General features: G+C 39.9%; 1 protein-coding gene across 3 annotated transcripts in view; it reads left to right on the top strand.

Annotated features, from left to right (window-relative positions):
• TMEM117 (transmembrane protein 117) overlaps nt 1-14,084 on the top strand; it is a 196,013-nt gene that overhangs the window by 290 nt on the left and 181,639 nt on the right. Inside the window, exons 1-2 of one of the 3 annotated variants that reach the window (XM_085043592.1) lie at nt 9-345; nt 635-840. The gene's annotated coding sequence lies outside the window, so the exon portion shown is untranslated. Of the gene's footprint in view, nt 1-8; nt 346-634; nt 841-13,921; nt 13,992-14,084 lie in introns of those variants that run through there. The other 2 variants (XM_085043582.1, XM_085043601.1) reach the window with 2 other exon arrangements.

Consider the following 14,084-nt stretch of genomic DNA (forward strand, 5'->3'; position numbering starts at 1 on the left):
GCCGGGCCGGGGGCTGAGGGCTGCGGGCAGCGGGCAGCGGGCAGCGGGCAGTGGGCGCCCCTGCCCCGGGCACCGCCCTGCCTCGGGCACCGCCCTGCCCGCGCCCGCTCCCCCTGCGCCTCCTCTCGGTGCTTCTGAAGGGGGACGGGGCGCAGCTATCTCCTTTCCCGTTCCCTTTGCTCTGCCTCTCCTTTCTGTCCCCTTCGCCCGCCGTCCCACAGTCTGTGGCGCGACCCGCCGCGGGCATCGCTGGCGCAAAGCCTGCGGCCATCCTGCCTGGCAGCAGGGGACACGTGCCCCCCGGCCCGGGTTGCTTGTTCATCGAAGTACTGAAAAATAACTACGGTGAATTTAGTTATCTGGAGAAGTCTATGCTGGACACCTGTCGCTCTTGCTTGGGGCATCAGGGAAGGAGCCATCAAATGTGTGTGACAACGGGCTGCCTGCATGCTCTGTAAATTTCGGATTAAACAGCCCCTGACAAAGAGCCCACAAATCAGAGAACAGAGCCCAGACGCACGGCTCGCTCAGCTCAAGCCTTTGCCCCTGACAAGGCAGCCTTTCTCTTAATTTTGCAGTATTTGGTACATGGTGGCACTGCATCAACAGACAGCGAAGATTTCTTCTCTGTCAGTGTGGATCTGGTGGTTGAACCACTCGTCTGCTTCGGCAGGGCATGGATCCAGGCAAAGAGCGTGTGCATCTGCTTCTCAGGGCCCTATCCACACGGCCAAAGGCTTCTTTATGCCTTTTCAATCTGTGTTGGTACAGTTTCCCTCAGCTTTTTCTTTCAAAATTTCCAGTGGAGTCCTGCATCATGATTTTTAGCATGCTCTGAAGGTAGGTTTGCTTTTGCTAGTTCTTTTGCAGGCTTATCTGTCTATGGGTTGAGAAAGACCATCCTCTTAACAACAAAAAGACGGGTACTACATTTTCATTAAAAATAACTTCATTGTCATGTAGTCAGCCTTTTTAGTCTGTGCTGTGATCTAAATTAAGACTCCACAGGCAACATGTGCATGCTGTAGGCATTGATGCTGATGATTCCTTCAGGTTCCTAGGAGTTAGAAGGTTCTATGGGGCGCTATTCATCTAGAGAACACAAGAAGTGCTGTAACAGGGCATATCAAATATCCAGCCCAATAGACCACGCAAGAATTGAGGAGTAAGGCAAGCACGTAGTAATCCTTCCCTGGTTCACCTTCCCAGCCTCCAGAGCCCTGCAGCTCGCGAATTTCTGAAGTCAGCTGTGGTGATAAATGTGGGTGCCTGTGCTTTGTCAGATCCCCAGTTAAAAGAACATGTAGGATTTAGTGTCCTATTTGGGAAATGTGAAACAGCACTGTAACTGTTATGTGAACTGTGCTGCGTAATGCTAGTACAGCAAATACGAAGTCACTGTGGAGAGATATCACCAGCTAATGAGCTGGGACTAACAGCAGTTAGGGAACCAGAGAGGCTGCAGCTTTTCTTTCTTCTAGCAAGGTGGCTGAAAGAAACAGGGAAAAGAGTTCATGTGAAACCAGGAAATAAGAGACAGGTAGTGCCTACCAGTTTCTCAAAAGTCAGGTCTTCTTCCTCTATTGTAAGCCTCCAGGAGCACCAGGATCATTTAAAAAAACCGAAAAAACCCAAAACCAAAAACTCTTCGAGAAGAGCTTTTTCCAGAGGAAAGGAGTACTAGAGATCCAACCAGAGTGGCAACCAAAAATGTGGTTCTATCACAATTACTTTATTTGAGCCCAAGCTTGCCACAGGTTCTAAATTCATGGATTTTCCCTAATTTGTTGTTAGTGCTTGTAAAGGATGGAGTTGCCTGAAAATTTATGAAGGAAAAAGAAGTATTCCTTGATAGACATGTCCTGAAAACACAGATCAGTTCCTTGCTCCAGTTAGTCACATGTCCCCATGAGCACTACTATTGTCACAATGCGGTAACAAGGATGCCTAGCTAAGACTGTGGAACTGTTTTTTTCAGTGGAATTCCATGCCTAGACTGGAAATATCAGAGTGATATAACATCTGTCAGTATATTCAGATCATCTTGTTTGTCGCAGGTGGTATCACCACAGCTCCCACCAACTGTAGGGCTCTAAAGTGCAGAAATATGATCTTAACATCAGTTTTATATGAAACAAGACTGGTACACATTGGCATTTTGTAGACCTTTTTGGCAAAAAGACAAATAGAAAATCAAATGTATTTTCTTTGAAGTCTCAATATCACAAATATTTTCCTATATTACAGTGATTGATGTGTGACAAAGAAGACGTTGCATGGAAACTAGCATAAGAAAGTAGGGATCTTGTATCTAATGAAGATTTCCAAACTTCTGAATTTTGGTGTCCTACTAAACTGTTTTAAATCATTAAATTCCTATCCAAATCATAAAGAGTGTCTGGGCAAAAATAGGGAGGTTTATATGTTAGACTATGCATTAAGTGACTTTTCTTCTTTTTATTGGTTATAATTTCTTCCTTGTGCTTGAATTGGTTTTTTTGCAGTGAATTTTGTATCTAATTAAGGCAACTGTTTTGGTAGAGACAGCATGTTGCAGTTTCCCAAATTATAATAAGATTTCTTTAACTGAATAATAAATTACATTTTTAGAAAGGAAATACTTGAAATAGACATTGGTGCAGCATTTTTTGTGTGACTTCTGGATCTTGTTTTCAGTGTCTTTATTGCCTTTTCCTATACATTTACTTCTCCATTGATTTAACAATGTTCTATTCAAAAACTTATGCTAGTTGATTAAATACTGTGGTTTATAAGCTGTGTGGAATCATCAGTTCCCTCTGTTCATAGTTGTGTAATGGTGTGCAATCATTTTCTCCTGTTTTGATGTTGCCGGGAAGGCCTGTCCAAGGTTTGACTATAATTGTCCACCTGACAATGGAAATACTTTTTTACATACAGTTTCTATTTCTGCATTCTGTACCTCTCTTGACGTGATACTTAAAACATTAAATACATTTCAACAATGGAAGTGTAAAACCCTTCCTTTTTACTGGGCAATATTATAATTTCAGTTTCTTGCTGTGGAGCCCCATTGCCTGTAGATGTCTATCCTGATACTCTTCAAAACTTCAGTTTAGATTATGCTCTTCCCCCTTCAGCATGGTCTTCAAAACTAACCATATTTTAAGGTAGCCAAAGTATAAGAGAGTCCATCAGCAAGATTAAGTTTCTTCCAAATAGAATAAAAATCAATATCAACTACTTCCTTCAGAAATACATGAAAACTTCATTTCTTCAACTCTGTTTCCTTCTAATTATCTCCATTCCAATGCACTCATAGGTAGATAATCAAAGAAATTAGAAATCACACCACTCCTAGAGTCAAATTTGCTTTTAGCTTTGAGAATAATGTAAAAGGTGTTCCAAGCAAATAGACTTTGATTTTTGAGCATTCCAATGTTGCCTTTTTGTAAGTCTCAGTATATGTAGCTCTAATCAACCAACAGTCTATGTTCAAATCAAATAAAAAGGTATTTTTTCATGATGAACAAAGCTTATGGGTAGTTTGCTATTAAGAATTATTTCTGTAAGAACTCATGGCTCTCTTGCCACTACTGCAAGTGGCTTTCAGTACAGTGTGGACAGCTCTCAGTTCATGTTCATCAGTAAGCCTTTATTGCAGTAAGAATATATCTCTTCATCTCTTTATGCTCTGAGGCATTTCTGTTCACTTCTTGTAAATGAGCAAATAAACCATCTAACTCTCTTAATATCCATAATCTGAGGGGCTTTTCTTTCTGGCTCCTTAAACAGCTGACACAGTAGGCTGTTTCTGTGGGTGGCCAGGAACGTGCTAGATAGACAACTATTTTATATTGTATTGCGATATAGTAAATAGCCTAGACTGTGGTACTGGGGTTTTCCCAGCCACTGCCATAGATGAAAACAGATTTGCACTAATAGGTTTTGCTATCCTAAAGGTTGTAGATAATTGAATTTTGTCATGTTTTGGTATACTTTGATAATAAGATGCAAATGTTCTGTGAAATAAATAGAAAAATGCACAGTTGGTGGGACTTCCTGTCTTTCTTGCCTCTTTCTCATCTCTTAAGTACTTCCAGACACTATTAAGGAGTTGATTCTGAACTTTTTTTTTTTTTTTAAATTTTTAATCTGTGTCCATTTCTAGTCCTTTTGCTGATGTGGTTATCTGTAGGTAGACACTAGACATGGCATCTCTGCATTCTCTATGCACAGCATAATGGACAGTATCATGATCAAATTGTTTCATGGTCTCAGTGATTTTTAAATTATGACATTTCTCAATTGTTATTAGTTCTTTCATATACTTTCCCTAGCAGTAGGGATTAACTAACATGTAAATACCACTACAAAATCACTGTGCAAAATGGCTTGTGATCCAGTCATCCTTTTTGCCACTCTTCAGATTTTCTGTTCTGTCTCCATGATGTGTTATTTGAATGCATTTCTGAAGTGCATTAAACAGTAAGACTGGTATCTCTGCAGTTCTCTATTCTGTTTTTATTCTCCAATGGAAAAATTTGTTTTCAATACTTAAAACCTAGGTATGCTTGTTAGTTATTGATTAGATGTTCCAAGAAGTTTCCTAGTGTGTTTAGGAATCTTCTTACATGATGATCAAAGTGATTCTCAGGTCAGAAAAAGGAAAAAAAAAACCTTTGTTCAAGACCTGGGTAGCTCTCTCAGGCCTTTGGAAGAGATTTATAAGTCACAATTTAAACTTAAGTTATCAGGATCAAGCTAGTGAATGTGTGCCTACTTCCCAGACCATCATATGCCTGACCATAAATGCCAAGATTTTAAATTTGACTGGAATCTAGAAGAAGCCTGCACAGAAAACACAAGCAGGACATGATGCACTCCACTAAGGCTAATGGCTAGAGATGCACTACTTATTTGTAGTAAGGTGTATTACATTGCTGTAGCTCCATTCAAAGATGATATAGCAAAGCAATAACTGAAGCAATATTACTCTTTTCTTCCTGCCACCAAATAGAAGCTTCACTTAAATAACACTTATATTAAAAATTGAGATCTTGCATTGGAAAAGACTCCAAACGTGAGGTGCTATTTGCATTCATGTAAAACTTTTATCTGGAACTCAAGCTAGAAAAAAATTTTGTAATATACATTTATTTTTGAAGACACTGGATATGTCTTCCAGCAGCCTCTCCTTGTATGTTTTCGTGTCAGTTATGACTACTCTACCTTCCACTTCATTGGATTTACTAGCTATTTCTTGATGACAAAGAAAATATGCTTGGGATTGTTTCAGTTCCATTTGGGTGATCATACTGACAGCCCAACACATGGTGACTGGAGAAGGACCCCTTTTAGAAAGCTAGTGAGTCCTGGCAGAGAGCCATCAAACACAATACAGTCTAGATTTAGACTAGATCTTATTTGCCAAGATTGTTAATTACCTCCTGCAGGGGCAGCTTGTCTGGCCAGTAGTCATGTCTAAACATAGAGCATTATTTGAAGTTTGCATGAGCTGATGAGCTGGTAGGTAGTTTTGAGTACTCTGGAAAGTAGTAATTTCCTCAAAGATTTCCTCAGTCAAATGTTCTTGTTATTACAAATATTGAAAAAAATAATACCAAGGCTTATACAATGATTAGGTGAAAATGCATATAACAAAATGAATGGCAGATGATCTAGAATGATAAACTTGTGCAGCACTAGCATGGATCCAGTAGTTTTCCTGGTGGACTCAGAAGAGATGCTGGGCAACATTCCTTTCCTACCTATTTCCCTTTCTTTTAATATTTACTTTAGATGAGTGCGTTGAGTCATTGTAAAATAGTATCAGCTCAAACACCAGCACTATGCTGACATTGTGCAATTGTTTATCTTGTTTTCCATTGCTAGAGGGATGGCAGTTCCTCTCTTGACAAGGTACAGTTAGTACAGACTAATTCCAGAGGAAGCAAACGCAGCTCTGGCCAAGGTATTGTTTGCACTCTATGCTGAAGACAAAGTTCTAAGTCACTTCCTCTCTTAATCGGTGTTGCAGTCTCTGGGCCTTGCTGAGAATTTTTACTTTGTAGACTAAGAGTATCAGTATTTTGAAGTTTTGGTCATTTATCTTATCTTTTCTTTGACATTTTGCCTAGCCTTTCTGAGATCCCAGATTCCTGCCTGCATCTCCATGGTATGTATGGCCATGATGTAATAGATCATAGAATCATAGAATATTTTGGGTTGGAAGGGAGTTTTAAGGTCATCTAGTCCAACTTCCTGCAAGGAGCAGAGACATCCTCAACTACATCAGGTTCCTCAGAGCCCCATCCACTTGATCTTGGATGTTGCCAGGGATGGGGCATCTACTGCCTCTTGTATGCTTCTTATTGCTGCTTTATGGTCTTATCCAGATTTCCAGAGAAAATAAGAAAAGGTTCAAACTGTTGTTAGATAATTCCACATTTTAGTGTAGGCATCATGAGGACAGCTAAGACCTTCTGAGAGAGGTCTAAGTTGGGGTGAAAGAATGGGAAGAACTGGGACAAAGGATTCCTTCTACTTGTGGGGTCCTACTTGCAAGAGAAGAATTCAGTTGGACAGGCTTTGCTCCTGAGTCATTTACAAATGACACCCAGTATATACCCATAAATTACTATATAAAAACAATAGCAAGAAAACATGGGAAGTTTTATCCTGAAAGGGTTCCATGTGGTCAGTTAGGGATTATATTGCTAATTGTTTGTGGAAAGCATTTCTGAGATGTGGAGGAATAAAACTCTAACATAGATCCTTAGTCTGCAGGGCTAACTGTTTAAATAGACAGAAATGTGGAAGAAGAGTAGGAGAAAGAATTCCAGTGAAACCTGAAGTAGCTGCATTGTTCCCTTCTAGCACTTAAGATTGCTTTGTTAGTGCTCAGCTCCTTGCACTTAATTCCCAGCAGACTAATACCCTCACAGGCACACACAAACTCAGATGTGTGCTATGTCTCAGCATAAGCTGATGGTCTCCAGTACTTAATTTTAGTTCTTAAAGATTCTACATTTGCACTCACTGCTCTTAAAAATGGAAAGAAATCCAATGAAAAAACAAAGGATATTTTGACTGCACTGCACATTCTTATTTTCTCGGGCATTTATTCAAAGTGCCTGTCCATTTTCAATAGATTTCCAGCTGCTAAATAAATTATTACATTTATCACTGTAATTTTTTTTCATAACTGATGCACTGCTTTTTCACAGTGCATTAGTGTGAGATAAAAATAACAGGCATTTACCACAGGCTATTCTTTGGCCATTGAAAAAGGTCTATGTGCACAATAGATATTGCATATCCCTATAAAGACAAGAAAAAGCTTTAAAGAAAGGTCACAAAACCTGGTCTCCTCATCACTTGTTCAAAACTAAAAATCTGACAGCAAAACCTCTGCTCTCTAGGCGTAGCAGTGTATATATGATTCTCCTATTAATTACCTTCAGGCTATGAATAGCTTTCTCATGTTCAATATTGGTACACTTGATTATTTTCAGTGAGATTATAGTTCTGATTCACCAAGTGCTACCATTTGGACAGTCATATCGAAGTTGTTAGCAAGCGTAGGTCACTTGCACTCACTCCTGTATTTGATCCACTGCTTGGACAAGCCATGCTTTGCTTAGGACACCTGTAAGGGTCTGCTTTGGCAATGTCAGATTTTCTCTTCATGTATATTAGTGCACCATCTGGTTTGCCACAGCCTCTATCGAGACACCCAATGCAGCAGCCAGTGCCTCAAAGCATTCCCTGCCCTGACTGCATTTCTGTTCCCCCTTTTTGGTCAGTTGTATATGGCAGTGCCTGATCAGCTCTCAGAGTCCTTTTATTGTAATAGATAACATACTCCAATTTCAAGTATGCAGAGATTTGAAAATAAAGTAATTTAATTGTTTGAGTTATCACACTATGCTTGAGCTTAAAAGCATACTTCTGTCAAGATGCAAAAAATACTTATCTCGAGATGCACAATTTTGTGTCATGCTGCACCTATTTTTGTTCTAACAGAAACAGGACCAAGATGCAGTGAAATAATATGACAATACAGTAAAGCCTTCAGATTTATTTTATTTTTACAGAAGCAATGCATTGTTATACTGCAATTATACACAATACAGTTGTTCATTGCACTTTAGAAAAGCGTCTTGAGATACAGTATGTTGGAAACAGGACTTTTTTTTGTTCTGTGTTTTTTCATGCAGTTAAGAAATTGCTCCTCATTATTTCTAATCAAATTTTGCTTCAGTATTGAATAAACCTTCAAGTATTTAGTATGGAATAAATCTCCAGGCTGAACAGCCCCAACTCTCTCAACCTGTCTTCATAGGAGAGGTATTCCAGCCCTCTCATCATCTTCCTGACCTTTCTCTGGACTCTCTCCAGTAGGTCCATGTACTTTCTGTGTTAGGGTCCCCAGCATAAGACACAATAGTCCAGGTGATGTCTCATGATAGTGGAGTAAAGGAGGGGAGTCACCTCCCTTGCCCTGCTGCCCATGCTACTTTTGATGTAGCCTAGGACACTTTTGGCCTTCTAGGCTGTTAGTGCACGTTGCCAGGTCATGTTGAGCTACTTGTCCACCAACACCTGTGTTTCCTTCCAGGGCACCTCTCAGTGCATTCTCTGCCCAGCCTGTACCTGTGTTTGGGATTGCCTTAACCCACGTGCAGGACCATGCACTTGGCCTTGTTGAACTTCATGAGGATTACACAGGCCCAGCTCTTCAGCCTGATAAGGTTCTTCTGGGATGTCATCTCTTCCCTCCAGTGTGACAACCACAACACACAGATTGGCATCCTTGGCAAACTTGCTGAGGTGCGTTCAATCCCATGTCACCAACAAAGATGTAAAACATCACCTGTCGCACTACTGACCCCTGAGGGGTCACTCATCACTGGTCTCTGCTTGGACATGGAGCCATTGAGCACAACTCTTTGAGTACTACCATCCATCAAAGTCCTTATCCACCAAATGGTCCATGAATCAAGGGTTCAGCAACATTAGAGCATATTTTCTATCTTGAAAGATCTATTGTTGCCACTTACTATTTTTCTGACCTTTTGTCTTCCAGCTTAGTTCTTTTTCTGAAGTCTTCTTTTACCATTACAACCAGCTTGAATTCTGTGATTAAATAGTATCTGTGTGAGGCTGAACTCAGATTCCACTTTTTCTTAATTTGTTTTCTCTGTTTCTGTACTCTGAATTATCATAGTAGCTGCAAGCTGATTATTCCTTTTTCTGCAACTACAACATGTAGTTGTTCTATTTGCTGAAGACATCCATATAGCCAGCAGATGCTGGCTTAAATACTTAAAGGTATTTAATGAGCGGCGTAAATTCACCTCACTCAGTTCTTCTTTAGTGGTTTCATCTAGCCTAGGTATGTATTGCCTGTCTGTTTGAAATCAGTATGGATTATTTGAAGTAGAATCATGCTTGCTTGAAGTAAACTTGGTGTGTCTGAACAGAAGTAACTACTTCATTCAAGTGTAAGTTTTGTCATGGGACTTTCATGTTCAAAACTGTCAGTACAGCTTCTGTTTTAATTTTGGTAATCCCTATATCATTTGACTCTAGTACTGAAGTTCTGCTAGACAATAAGTAAAAGGTCATGTAAAATTCTGGTTCTCCTACTGCTTTTTTGTTCCAGGTTTCACTGGTATTGTAAAATTAGATATATGTATTAAATTCTGCTCAAAATTGTATTTTTGTGATTTAACCTATCAACAATGATGAAACCATCCCTAACTTCCTCTTAGTAATCTAAAACCTGCTTGACAAGGATAAAAAAATACTTATTTACCACCCATATCCCAAGATTCCACTAAAATTTTTAGCTAGAGCATCATGTTGAAATCTATATCCAAATGCTTTTTTTCACTTTTTCTTTCCCTTAATGTGTGTGTGCATGTATGTGTGTTTTTCTCCCTTTCACTTTTACACCATTAACTTTCTTCTACTCCTGTGAAATTTCCTCAGCATTTCAGCAGTTAGGAAACAAATTTAATTATTAACATTGCTGTATATCATGTTTTTAATTTATTTTTATAGTAACTCTTCAGCCTGCCATTTAAAAAGAAATGTTTAATTTTAGTTTGTGCAGTTTTATATCCTTTTATATTATTGATTTAAAGGAAAGTATTTCATGTTACATAATGTGAAAACACTTTTACTGTTTATGTTTTCCAAATACGCAATAGAAACATTTCTGCTGTTCCACATTCTTTTACAAAATTCTATATTTCACATCTAGTTGTAAAGCAGTATTAGTATTTGAAATACTGTTGTCTCTGAATAACTTAAAATTGTTAATTTCCATGGATTATATCTATTTACCTTTTCTCTCGTCTAACTTCTCGAACTATTTAGCTCTTCAGTTATATACTAACTGTTGCCAAATTTGGGGCTTTCCTCCCCCCATTTGTTTTATGTTTTATTGTGCTGATTTCCCTTCCTTTAGAAGATGGTAAGAAATGAGTTGCGGATGCAGATAAGGGGTAAATCTGAAGTGGTATCGCTGAGACAGGTTGCCATGACCATGACTGTGGAATTCTAAAAGGGGGAGTGTTTTGTTTCAAGGATGTTTTTACCAGTGTAATAATCTGGCCCAGAATTAAGTTGGCTTTCTTCATAGCAATGACATTGTGCTGTGTTTTGTGTTTGCAAGTAAAACAGAGTTGAAAACATGCCAGTGTTTTGGCAATTGCTCAGCAATGCTTGCACAGGATCAGGCCTGTCTCTCTCTCCCATTCTGCCCACACTCCCATACCAGCAAGTAGGCATGAGTCTGGGAGAGGACAGAGGTGGGACAGCTGGCCCCATATAATATATAACATCATGCCCACCAATAAAACTGGGTAGAGGAAAAGGGTGAGATAGGGCTTGTTTTCAAAGCTGTTTGTCAGAGACTGATGGCCTGTGATGAGTTGTGGGCTTATTGTCTAATAAGTTGTGGGCTTTGGTGAGTGGTTGCCCTAGCATATGTTATTTTAATCCTTACATATTACATTTTATAATTCTCACTTTTTTCCCACTTATTTAGCCATCTTTATGTTGACCTACTGGTTTTCTTTCTTTTTCTCCTATTCTGTCCCCTGTTCCACTGGGGAAGGAGGTGGGGGGAACTGAGTTAGCAGCTGTGTGCTTACCTGCTGGATATGATAACCCCACAACAGCAGGATGGAAGAAAAATACATTAAGAGAACAATCTCTGAGTAATGGGGTTTTGAGGTTTGAGGGAATTAAGTACTTTCAATGAGAAGCAAGCCAGGGAAGAGGCATTTGTGCAATCACAGATGAAAGGAGAAGGATTACAGGATGAGAAAGCTGGGACTGTTTAACCTTGACAACAGGAAGCTCAAGGGAGAGTATCTTATTGATGTGTCTAAAAGCCTGATAGGAGGAGTAAAGATGAAGCCAGACTCCTAGTACAGTCCAGTGAGGGACAAGAGGCAATGGTCACAAAGAGAAATATGAGAACTTTCATATAATTTATGACAAGAACTATTTAATGTGGGATGAATGAACATTGGAACAGGTTGCCTTGAGGGATTGTGAAGTATACAACCCTGGTTATCCTTGGATATCCAACATGACAGAACCATACTCTGAGCAGAAGGCTGGCCTAAAGGATCTCCAGACATCCCCTTCATCCTTAGCTGTGTTGCGACTGTGACATTTCATGGGTGTTCAGTAACCCGCAGTTTTGTGGGTCAGGCAGCCAAGCACATACTCAGCATAGATAGACAACATCTGAGAAATCAGATATCAGAGAAGTCATCTTTATCAGATGAAGTTGTAGCAACTTTTCCAAGCTCCAGAACTACTTTTAAGTCCTGGAAACACAGGATTTCATAATTAATTACTATTTTTTGTTTTAATAGAGTGATTAGATAACTCTTTTTAGTTTGAACCTGCAGCTTTTTCACTGACAAAACTAACACTTTTGCTTTGACATAGAAAAGCAAAGAAACCTGTCTTAGTGCAGCATCATTATTTTGGAACATGCTGTAACTTGGTGCACGTTCCTGCACCAGACAGAGTCATCTGAGGCAGCAGAGTCTTGTAAGAGAACTTTCCAGTTGCAGACTAATGTGCAGAAGCCTGATTCGTCATATCTGAGTGTAAAATGACTCTACAGAAATGGATACTGTAGTATCAATTAGTAGTATCAATATACAGTTAGTTCAATACTCACAGCTCTGCTGGAAACTGGGTGTAAAACGATAGCCTTTGCACAAGTGCTATTTTGTAGTAGGAGTGCTGATAGAATAGTTTCATTCACAAGTATCAAAACTAACATTTCAAGATGACTCATTGTCCTGATTCAGTCTGCTTTTTAGCAGTAAACTTACTGGTTTTACTGCTGGCTTTTTCATTTGCTGGCGGTTTTGTAGGTAAGAGTTTGTTTATATTCTTCTGTTGCAGGCAGTCCCTGGCTTTTCAGTGAGTGGGCCTGATTAGTCTTGTCTACTGAGATCATTTGTTAATTGTTGCTATTCGGGTATGTATTTCATCAAGTAAATCTTGATTGCTTGATTAAAAAGAAGAAATAGGAGCAGTCCATCTTTCTTTATATAGGAGTGAAACACAACACTTTAAAAAAATATATTAGCTTCTTGTTAAGACAGCAAATGCAACATGAAATTTGGGGGATGTATAACATGCACTTATGCATTTGGTTACTTTAATAGAAAAGTAGATGATTTTAATTCAATTAACTTAGTGACTTCAAAAACTTGCTCACTGATTTACTATCTGAAAAAATGGTCATGGATGCTTTGTAGTGTATAATGGGTTTCAGTCTGAGCTGAATAGAATATTTTTGGTGTGTTGGTGCATGAAGAGTGTGATCTCTTTGTAGTGCATGCTGCCTCCCTCTCTGTGGATTCTCATTAGTTGAACATAAGGAGACAGAGTTTGCAAGTGTGGCAGTACACACAGAACTGTTGCATGAACAGGCAGTGCTTGTCACTGTATTTCTGTACTCTCACATTGCACATGATGATTTTTCATCTATGAATATTTGAATTTTCTTTTTACTGTAAAGATAGCTTGGGATGTGTTAGTGTGAAATACTGGATACTGCATCTTTCTACATAAAATTGAGGCTCTCAGATTATTCCACTGAGGAAGATAATGTGGTGATTATGTTTGATATCTTCAATCATAGTTACGTTTATTTACAAAAATACATAAACTGTATTGCCAGAAGTACAGAAGCGATTCACAAGTCTTCATCTGCTGCTTGTTCTGGTTTTGCTGGTCTTTCACAACATGACTCTTCTAAAGACCCTTCCACATTCCTTAGTGTATCTCAGCCACATTCCTGTCTACCTTGGCCTGAAGCAGCCAGATGTCTGATGCCAAATTTCAGATAACTGCTCCAATGGAGTCACTTTTCCCAGCAATATATTGAGGCTGTGTCTAGCAACTTCAAGTTTATTTTATCTATCTTCAGCAATGACCAGAACTAGTACATACTGCATTGAAACCCAGTCACAATGCAATGCTGAGAGCATCCTGTAAACGTTTTCCTGGGATGTCAGCAATACCAGCACACTGACACTAGGGACCACATCCCACATTAAAAGGCTTTGGTTGACAATTCGGCTGAAGTGCAATGTCAACAACTCTGGCAGGCTGCACAGAGGCATTTTGCCCGACACAGTGACCGTACAGACTGTGTGTGCACCCTGGAGACTGGCCGTGGCCTCAGCATAGCCTTTCCCAAGTAAGTAAACTGGGTGTAGACCTCCCTCCCCTCCGAAATATGAGGGTTTTCCTAACTCGTCCAGAGTGATCTGGCTGTTATTACCAGCCCTGTGCCTTTGCTTTGGGGTAATACATCTCCAGATTTGTCCGCCTATTTCGCCCGTTTGTAAATTTGCATAATACCGGAGTGTGACCGGTGGGAATTGAGTGCTGCTCGCGTTTCGTTCACCTCGCCGGCTGGATAAGCCCCCTTGGCTCCCAGGCCGCCCTTTCCCAGGGTGAATAAGGACACCCGCGGGCACACCGCGCACGTTTCGGGTCCCTGCTGGCGGGCTCCGGGGGAGGGGCGGGCACGGACGGGCACGGGCTCC

This window comes from Lichenostomus cassidix, chromosome 1Aa, assembly GCF_008360975.1.
Source record: "Lichenostomus cassidix isolate B80296 chromosome 1Aa, HeHo_3.0, whole genome shotgun sequence".
In the NCBI taxonomy this organism is placed as follows: domain Eukaryota; kingdom Metazoa; phylum Chordata; class Aves; order Passeriformes; family Meliphagidae; genus Lichenostomus; species Lichenostomus cassidix.